The 9,837-nt window shown below is 39.4% G+C and overlaps 1 protein-coding gene across 1 annotated transcript in view; it reads left to right on the top strand.

The window, feature by feature from the left end:
• The first annotated feature begins 5,074 nt into the window (after positions 1-5,074).
• Positions 5,075-9,837, top strand: part of edar (ectodysplasin A receptor) — a 48,737-nt gene continuing 43,974 nt past the window's right edge. The window contains exon 1 of the mRNA XM_088913834.1: positions 5,075-5,137. The gene's annotated coding sequence lies outside the window, so the exon portion shown is untranslated. The remainder of the gene's footprint in view (positions 5,138-9,837) is intronic.

The following is a 9,837-nucleotide window of genomic DNA, read 5'->3' as shown; positions in this document are numbered from 1 at the left end:
ATACATGTTATAATCAATATTCTGTAAACAATAGACTATTAACAATTGTTAGCCTGGGTGTGAAAACTGATGTACAAGACTCTTTATAGAATAACTTTGACTAGACCACTGGAGTGCATGCTTTATATTTCAGGGTTTAAAAATGAGGGTACAACAGTGGTACAGGGGTTAGCATTGTTGACTTACACCACTGGGGCCCTGGGTTCAATTCCCTAGGTAGCTATATGAGTGGAGTTTATATGTTCTTCCCCTGTTCATGTGGGCTTTCTCCAGGTGCTCCAGTTTCCTCCCACAGTCCAAAGACATACTGGTAAATGAGTTTTGGGGAAATTGGCCTTGGTCTGACTGTGTGCAGGTTTCTGTGCAATCCAGGGTGTATTCGGCCTTATGCCCACTGCTTGCTGGGTTGGGCTCTATCTCCCCCATGATCTTGAATTTGGATACACCAGTTAGAAAATGGAATGATTGTAAAATGAACAATACAGCTTAGATGTATTTATTTGTCAGACAGGTGGACTCTACCAATGGGAAATAACATTGACCTTTGTGTTGTCTGCATTGACACATACTCCACAAATTTGCACAGCCCCAGAGTATTCTGAGGAGAATGCAAAAATAAAAATAAACAAAGGTTCGTCTCTCTCACCTGCACAAGCTGAAACCCTGTGCAGAATATTCCCAGATTCCTTCCAACTGTCTCACGTCCTTCCTGAAGTGGGTTACCAAACGCTGTGGTTTCCATGGTAACTGGCTCAGAGGTTCCAAAGAACAAACTGGTTACTAGGCCTCAAACGAAGGTCACAAACCTCCTTCAGTCAGTGTGTTGTGTATAAAGTGTATTGTAGCCAGCACATTTTTTGTGCAACTTAAACTTTCAATCACCTCATTAATAAGCTCTTAAGACATGAAGTGAGGAGACTGACCAGCAATATTACTGCAGTGTAATGTGTTAGATAAGACAAAGTACCTATTTTTCATAGAACAGCACCAATGACATACATTATGTTCTGGTTTGTGTGCATAATATATCCAGAACTGCAAAGAATAGCATAACTGTTTTACTACAACAACAGTTCTAGGTCTACACTGTTATTTTAGATAATGGAAGATGTTTTTAATTTATGTACCATTTGCTACACTTGAAAAAAATACATTCAAAATAACAGAAATTTAAATGTAAATGATCTATTGCTTATTAATTTTGTAGTTAATGAACTATTTACTAATTTCAGTATGCATCATTTTACAAAAATGTCCATCATGATAAATAAGTTACTGATTTGAGGCTATAATATGAAATTTCTATACAGGGATATAACATAATCTGGAATAGGATATATGGAATCGGCTTTCCAGCCAGGGGGTTGAATTCCACACAGATGAACAACAATTTAGTTTCGTTTGGCTACTAAACTACTATACAAGCAAGATGAGTGAAAGAGCCCCGCTCGTTTAGCAATCCTTATTATGTTCTTAAAAATCCATCCATCCATTTTTCAACTGCTTTATCCAATTCAGTGTCACATGAGAGAGCCAGAGCCTATCCTGGCAAGAAATGGGCACAAGTTGGGATATACTCTGGACAGGATGCAAGTACACCGTAGGGCATATACAGACACAAACACACATACTCACACCAGGGCCACTTTTCCCAGAAGCCCATGAACCTACCAGCATGTCTTTGAACTGTCGGAAGAAAGTGTCTGTAGGAAACCCACAAAAACACAAGGAGAACATATACAGTATACTCCACACAGAGGGCAACTCAGGTCTCCAGTGCTGCGAGGCAGCAGTGTTATCCACTGTGTCACCTCGGTGCTCATCCGTCTAAATGTCCTATGAAAATAATTGTTGGTTATTCAACATTGCTGTTTACGTAAGTAAACAAACGAAGGAATGTTGACGGCCTTGATGTGCCTTTCGTTGTCCTTTCTTGAGATGTGTTTTTGTCAAACCAATTGCCTTCTCATCTTGCCTCAGTAGGAAGTCCCTTGTTTATTATTTTGATCAGCTGCCTATCGGCTAAGAGGCCATCACTGCTTTGTAGGCCTGCCAGAGAGCGTAATTGTAGGTTTAGAATATTTCAAAGCCCTTCTTTTATCTGGTCCTTCCTGCGGATGGATCTAAAGCGCTGCCAAGAGGGAAGGGGAAGCGATATGATCAAGACTTCCCTCCCTCACCACAACTGGCCACTTCTGACCCCAGCGGAAAGCCCAGAGTTATGTCCGACCAAAAAACAGATCTTTAAATGAACACCTGGTTTCTGTCAGTCTTGTTCCGAGTAGAGGAAAAAGAAATACGAGCAATAAAATAACATCCTGTCTGAATTCCCCTTTCTCTGTCTTTCGGATTACCATAGAGGTCAGGACCAGAGGACACTTTAGACCAAATTCAGTTTTATTGACACATTTTGTTGTTCGGTTTTCACTGCTGATTCATAGCATATAGTTTACTTTACCAAGCACAGGTTTGACAGCAAAACCTACAATAATCTGACTGGCTTCACCAAAAATAAAGTATGGCATCAAACAGCTCCTGAGATGGCCTGCAATAAGCCCAAGCAGATTTTGCCAACCAAAATTCTGTGTATCTTCCTGTGTTCAACAGACCAGCGTGATCAGTGATTAAGACCCAGTGAAAGAAGATGAGTCAGTAGAGGAGGTTTCAGAGAACACTGTCTACTGCTGGGTCAAGATCTTTGTTTTCTGGGATTGACAGTACCTCAACAAGCCTCATCTTGACAAACAACAAATGCAACAAAACAAGAAGTAAACAAAGGACGATATTCAAAACAGAAGTGTTCCAATGCTGAAGAACAAGGCAGCCTAACAGATAATGACTGCAGCAGTTATAATTTACTTTCTCTGCTCAAAAGTAAAGAAAATCAAATAATCAGTATTGCAATTATTGGTTAAAAGTCTTTTGCTTAATGCGGCAGCAGTGATTTGTAAAGCAACTCGGGATCTTTACATTTCTGCAAAGGCAACCACAGTAATATTTAATACTGTAGTGCAGGCATATTTTAAAGATGGAAAAGCAGAAAAAGGTTAAAACGGTAACTTTGCCAAACTAGCCCAAGGAATCTCCCAACAGGAAACCATTTATAATCTCATGTTAGATTTCAAAAGACTTGTAAGCCTGTGATCTAGCGTGCAAGTACTTGAGTGAAGAAGCATTAAATCCATTTCACAAGCTAAGCTATCTTCTCAGACACAAGATGTATGTCATTCTAAATACAATGCTTTTCCACATTAGATACGCTATTATGATGCTTTTGTAGGAAAAACAAAGTCATTTAAAAAAAAACCATGCACATTGGTATTGTTGCTGTTTGAAATTCTTTGAGCATTTAAAAGTTGAGGATTGAATAGTTTGTGTAGGTAAGGGATATACTAATTTGATCTTTTAACTTGACTACATGTATATAGTATATTATGGCTATAAAGATTTACATTCACACATGCCACTAGAACCTTATACACCACATCTTAGATACGTTCTACAGAGTAACAGGTAAAGGTTTATGCCATGCTGAAAGGGACCCAACGTTTCAGCTGTGGAGCCTTCTTCAGGTGTTTGAAGAAGCGTTTGACCTCTTGAAGAAGGCTCCACAGCCGAACACATTGAGTATCTTTTCTTTACCTTTCAGAATGCAATAAACCTCTACCTGCTCAAATGCACGCTGATGCAGCTCCCTACTCGAACTTCTGCAGATATTATATCTTCAGAGCAAATAATATATCCCAGGAAATCATAAAAGGAAAACCTTTTTCTTCAGCTTTTCAAATCTAAACAGAATAAATATTGTACATTCTGGAGACTACCTAGTGTAGAATTTACAGGAGGTGTAAAACTCAATCAAGCCAACATCTGTGCCACCATCCAGATACAACATTTTAGAACATAAGATGTTACAAATGAAAGGAGGCCATTTGGCCCATCTGTCTCACTTGGTAGTAGCAGATTGAGCCAGGGATCTTATCCAGCTTTTTCTTAAATTAAACCAGGGTATTAACATTGGCTTCACAATATACAGTAGCTAGGACATTTGTTCCACACTCCCACCACCATTTGGGTAAAGACATGCCTCCTGTTCTCGGTTTTAAATCCGCTCTCTGCTTAGTTTCCACTAGTGTCCCCTGTCTTGTGTTTTAGATTTGAGATCATTTGAGTTAAGTTTGTCAGTGCCTTTGAGGATTTTGAAGATTTATATCAGATCTACCATCACATTGTTTTCTCGCTGTTCAGGAGACCTGTTTTTTTATGTTTGCCTACAACAGGCACAAACTTCCAAAAGCTCTGCAAGACATTTATAGCAAAACACTGGGCAGGTTTAAATACGACAAGTGCCTCAGTCAACCTTGAAAGCTGCTAAGACATCTTCAAAAGTCACAATTAACCATAGAATTCATAAACAGCTCTTAACGGATATAAATAAGACTATGCTCGACTGATGAATGTGCTTGAAAAACTGATGATATGTTTTAGAAAATAAGATTATTATTACATTTTTGGTTTTGCTGTGGGGGTCTCCCGAGTCCTGCATTTTTACTGTAGGCACCCGATTGTGCACCACCAAGTTAGAGAAGGAGACGGTAAAGAATAGCCACACAGAAAAAAATATAAATTGCTCAATTTCGCGTACTAAACATAGAAAATGCAACAGAAATCCAAAAGGTCTTTTTGCCAATGCTTGCTTGGAATTATAATGCTGTACTGTGTGCTGTAGACTCTCCTGCGCTACGGCCGCGCTGATATCTCGTTACCACCAGATGGCGCTCTCGAGTCAAAACCCCGCAGTGTAATTTATTATGCTCCCTTGAATCTACCTGAATCAGGTTGATTTTGGCAAAATTGTGGGGCGGAGAAGATTATTTTTTTTCTAGGAGGAGCTAAAACTCCCAAAAGAGAGAAGTCATGCCCCAAGAAAGACATCAGACTCTGAAGATTCCCGAGTGGATCTGTTTGTGGAAAGCAGGTTATGATCTCGCTGAAGAAACACTCCTGACGATGAGTTTTTAGTTCAGTCAGCTGCGTCTTTCCAAAGCCTAAGGAACACTTATATCCGAAACCTTTGCATTGCCTTTAAACGTCTGGATATATAGATCAGTATCATATTCTCCGCTCCTGACTGCAGGTAAGGCGACTTCAGAAAAAAGATAGGAATGCGGTGAGAGTGTTGCAAAAAAAGCTTGCCTTTTGCATTCAGTGTGTAAAGCAGAGCTTTTGTCAGTTCGTCAAAAGATTAAGTGTATATCTTAATTTTTCCTAAATATGTTTAGTTATTTAAATCATAAGGTGTCCCTTATTATATCTGATATCCAGTCTGTATGTTCCTCATTTTTCCAGTTATTTTTACGCAATTAAAGCAAAACCAACTAACACGCCAACAATTAGTGGCATCTAAGGTTCTGTTCCTCTTAATAAATAAAATGTTTCATACTGACAGTGATATATCTAAATGTTATATTTAAATGTCTACTGCAGTTTTGTATTGCAAATCATACTAGCGTTGTATATTTAACGCAACTAAATGGACCCCCCCCCCCCCAAAAAAAAAACTCTCCCAAACACATAGAAAATAAGAAAAAAACATGCTACAAAAATGAAATGTTTAAGGAATCGCGTGTTGTTTTCCTCTTGAGTTTCAGGCGTTTGCACACGAGGAAAGTCCGGCGCTCCGATTCTTCTTAATTAAAATGCTGGGTAAAGGGGGGCAGCTGTATCAGCGCCCAAATGGTCAAATCCAGTGCCCCAACGGGTGCTGCAGACAGACTTACGTTCTTCTGGGTGCCTGTGTGGTTTCGGCCTTGCATTGCTCTGTCTCTGCCACTAAGATGCGGAGCCGTTTTCGCTGCGCTCTTTCTCCACTGAGCACAAACTTCGGGGAAGTCCTGTTAAAGAGACACTGGCAGGGAGAACAAGCACGTTCTTGCAGCGCTCTTCTGAAGTCTTGCTGCCTTTTGAACTACTGCTAAGGGTTGGATATCAATCCGCTTTTCCACCTCGATGAGCCGGTAGCTCCTGTATTTGATCTCTTTTATGTCTCAGGCAGAAAGAGCGACGCTGGAGATAAAAAAAAAAACAAAGCGCACCATCAAAAAGTTGACTGTTGTACTGATATCTAAAATAAGAGAACTCCTGCCAAAAATGTGTAAAATGCCCACCCATTTTACAAACGGTTTGAAAAGACTGCTTTCCAAGATACAGGATTTAAATTCAAAGCGGATTCACGTCCACCTACTGTATATCGTTTTCTCCGAATAAGATATGCGTAGAAACCCGTTAGGTTTCTTCTCCTTTGCTCTCATAATATGTTAAATGATATAGAAATTTACTCGACATACAGTGAAGCGCCTTGCATTTATATAGATGGGCATTGTTACCACAGCAGTGTCCACTCGTGATTTAAGGGTTAAGGGTCAAGCACGCTAAGAACTGCTCCCCTGCTATTGTATAAATTACTTACAAATAGATGCCACTAAGAGATATGTCTAAGTATTCTTGGTGAAACTTGTATAAAAGGTGGGAATTTTTACTCAGTTAAGTCAAGTTAATGTTCAACTCAATAGGCTGGGTTTAGCAGGTGTAGCTCGTGAAGCAGGGAACAGATCTGAGATATTTGTTTAAGACAGTAGCCACCCTCCCCTCATAACACTTCAGTTGTTGTCTGTTGTGTGCCAAATGTGAACGTGTAATTGTCTCATCCACTGTGAAAGATCACATTGTGCGCACGCTGTCTCAGAGCCCCGCAGAGGTGCCCTGAAAAAATCTGAAACGCTCATCCCATTTACTTTACTTTTCTTTTTTTGACTGCTGCTAATTCTTTGACGGGATTCATAAAATCATATTATATTTTTATATTATTTCGGGGACTATGAATGTAAGGTGTTCATTTTTTTTCCACTGGAAAACTTGGGGTTCCTGTTAGAAAGTAGTATGTCAGACCACATTGTCAAAATTTCACTTTGGATTGTAGTGGGTTATCTGCCGGCAGATTTTTTTAAAAATAGAAGACAATATTAGACAAGGATGATAAGGACAGAAATTGCAACAGTATGTTAGCACTTGTGCAAATTTCACAAATGGTAATAAAATAGCCAGAGAATAACCTCATGTGGTTTCTATCTTTGCTTTTGTATTTAGATTGAAGCATCATTCTAAAGGAAACAATGAATGAGTGACAAAGCAATTTCCTTTGCTATAAGAAAAGTGTTTTAAAGTTCTCCTAAAAAGAGGATGGGCTTCCATGTATTTTCTTTAAGAGCACTGTGAGTGGAGCGTGCTTCTTATATTATAAGTGAACATGAATATTATAAATGTTGGAAAGAATCTTTTTTTTCCCTGTGTTAACAATAACTTTTTGTTAGCTAGGGGGATTTAATTGACGTTGGACCCTGTGAGTATTGCTGATGTGGAAAATAGATCCTGGATAGCTTTGATTTGGGTATTAATGAGGAAACAGAACATAGGACTAATTAATTTACTCAAATGCTTTAAACGAGATATCAAACAAAATCATGGAAAAAGTTAATGCAAATAAACTCCAAAAGTCTCTTGAATAACTTTCAGTACAAAATGTGACACCGTCTGCACAAATACATTTCACAGTATCGGATATGATGTCCCCATGCATTTGATACAATCCTAGAAGTGAACGATGCTTAGACCTGATCAGCCCTGGATAGAGTGCTGTGGGGGTATGTTGCAAGTCCTGTGCACGTGCGTGCAATGAAGGAGAGAAGGATGGCCAATCACAGGTGTCCCCTTTCATGGCATGGGCAAGTTGTGTGATTCAGGTCAGGAGAAAAAGCCAACCATGGCAAGACCTCAGCTGCGGTCGTAAAGTTGTGCCATTGTGCCATTCTGTGGTCTTGTACCTACTCCAAAGCTAACACCTGCGGCTTGGCTTGCAGGAACTGCAAATCTGTTGGCTGAAGAACTTCATCAGTGTTTCACTGAGCAGTAAAATCGGTCTCAATATGGATCACAGGCTTTCTTGTGTCAAATGAGATTCCTTTTCACATTACACCGCTTGAAGTCGGCAACAGAGAGCATAACTCGCACTGCAACGTCTCCACCAGGACGTTGTCTTCTATCAGGTTTTCCAAGGGCAAAGCCGTATTCAACGCTGAGTTAGACACTCATCTAATACTCATCTGCCACTTCAGATGTTCCCTGGCCTATAGAAGTTGGTGATTGCGTCTCTCTGATGTCGGTTTTACCTCTGAATGGCCTCAGAGCATGCAAGTCATTTTCAAGTGCGAGGTGAGCCACAGTCATTCTTGCTGCTGAGTGAGGTTTTTCGTCAAATCCGCTGCAAACTGATTTACACAGATGGAGTAGAATAATGGACCAGTGTGGTGACCTTTTTTCTTCCAGGATATGGCCTGTCTCTCACTGTGCCAGTTTCCTTGGTTTTCTGATTGTCGAAGCCGAATCTCATTCTCCAGGCAGCATCTCTCATGTACAGGCTACCTTCAATCACTCAAACAGAAAAAGAAAACAGATAGCAAACAGAAAACCTTCATTATTGAATAGAGGCATGGTTATATCATTTGTTTTTCTTGCATTGATAAAAACCATGTCTTTATGAGTGGTTTATCACATAGATTTTAATTCATTTTGGGCAATTTTAATACACATCAAATACCAAACACATCTAAAAAAGCATCTATTTTTAATGAAATCATGTGCTCAGTATTTTCTTATCCCCAGGAACAATCTTATTTAAAAATTCAATACATTTTAAAATGTAGATAATTTATGCACATGCCTATTGAGCTACTGAGGCAAAACATTTTCATTGTGTGTTAGTATAGTTAATACATCATCATGGAGATTTTTCCCCTTATATTAAAAAAACAATAACATTTTGAAGGATTTTTAATAAGTTTCAGATGCTTCACTTCTGGCTGAAAAGAGGACTGAAAGGAAACAAAATGAAACAAGCCTGACACCAGACTGAGAAAATTCTTGAAGTTGCCTTTACTTTTTAGCTGAATTAAACTATAATTGCAGTACAAAGAGCTAATTTGGAGACTGCAGGGGATATAGCCTTCCTTGGTCTTCAGCTTTTGGAGCTTAGCTTGTCAGGTTTAAAAATGATCGATAATTACAGAGGATTAGACTTCAAGGCTCTGCGACCAAGAGTATGGGCTGTTTAACTGCACAGTCAGCCTACAGGTAGCCTGGAAGTTAGACTCTGTAATGCAGAAATACCTAAAGTGCACAAACACTGGTTTCTAACCCTTCAAGGAAAAACTGTCTTCTTTTCTTGCATTTGTTGAGTAGTGAAGCGTTGAGAGAAATGGGTAGCACAAATACTTAAGGTTGGTAAGCTTGCTACGTTCTGGAGCCAGTGAAAAAACTCTGAGTGATCTACCTTCGGATTTAGATAAAATATCAAAAAGAAAAACGCACTTGCTGCAATCTGAATTAACGTGGCAGGGTAATATCGAAAAGGTTGTGTCTGGTAACTGATGAATAAAAGAGCTAGAATTTGTAAGCAGCTCTGTGCACGTTGCATAGTCTGTAAAGACTTTACACAGAGATGTGGACAAATGCCTACTATTTTCAGAAAAGAGTGTGGCCTACATGCAGGTGTTGTTGGAAAAAAAAACATGTAAAGAGTCTTCCTAGACAGCGTGCTATGTAGAACGTGAACCCAAGTCTTTTAAATTTCAGCTCATGTGCAATACTGCCATGCCAGAAGAGCTGTGGATACGTGCTTTAGACAGCATTACTATTACATGTGGATGCTGAACAAGTCGTGATGGATTATGGCAAAGGCTCAAAACACTGGAGGAAGCTATACAGCTGTCTTCAGCACAGCAT

The sequence above is a fragment of the Atractosteus spatula genome, chromosome 4 (assembly GCF_055471065.1).
Source record: "Atractosteus spatula isolate fAtrSpa1 chromosome 4, fAtrSpa1.hap1, whole genome shotgun sequence".
NCBI lineage: Eukaryota > Metazoa > Chordata > Actinopteri > Semionotiformes > Lepisosteidae > Atractosteus > Atractosteus spatula.
The sequence above is the reverse complement of the archived record's forward strand: the minus strand, read 5'-3'. Positions and strand labels throughout refer to the sequence as shown.